The following is a 765-nucleotide window of genomic DNA, read 5'->3' as shown; positions in this document are numbered from 1 at the left end:
CAATTGTTCCAAAGATGTGTTTTCAATTTCACGAAAGCGTATACACCTACCACATGAGTGCAAAATTAAGTATTATCACTAACACATTGCATAAGAACTTTGAGTGTAAAAGAAATCAGAAGTTCCCCAGAGATTTGATATCATCCATCTCTCTTAAAATATACAAATTAGACTTTCACACTGTCTGGAATGGCTCATGACTTTGAGTGCCAACCTCAGGGCAGACTGTCAAAAGCAGGGCAAACAAACAGGTGGTATGTTCTATAATTAGACTGGTTTCCAGCTATGCATGTGTAAGTGTTCAGTGAGGCCTGGGCCTTGTCATGAGCTGGCACCTGGTCTGCCAGCATCAAATAGATCTCAAAATCAGTCAGGGTTGGAATAATTTTAACGGTTTGTTAAAAAGGAATTATGAAACATTTTTTCCAAAATGCAGCAAAACAGTGAATATTTAAAAAAAAAAACCTATCATTTTACATTTGAGAATGGAATAAGATAATAGCTAGAAAAAGCCTAACAGCTGTTGAATCAATTTCTTACTGTCCATCAGGGGTCGGCAACGTTCGGCACGCGGCTCGCCAGGGTAAGCACCCTGGCGGGCCGGGCCAGTTTATTTACCTGCTGACGCGGCAGGTTCGGCCGATCGCGGCCCCCACTCGCCGCGGTTCGCCGTCCCGGGCCAATGGGGGCGTCGAGAAGCGGCGCGGGCAAGCGATGTGCCGAACCTGCCGCGTCAGCAGGTAAATAAACTGGCCCGGCCCGCCA

The sequence above is a fragment of the Terrapene carolina genome, unplaced genomic scaffold, assembly GCF_002925995.2.
Source record: "Terrapene carolina triunguis isolate 2854851 unplaced genomic scaffold, T_m_triunguis-2.0 Scaffold42, whole genome shotgun sequence".
In the NCBI taxonomy this organism is placed as follows: Eukaryota; Metazoa; Chordata; order Testudines; family Emydidae; genus Terrapene; species Terrapene triunguis.
This window is presented reverse-complemented; position numbering follows the sequence as displayed.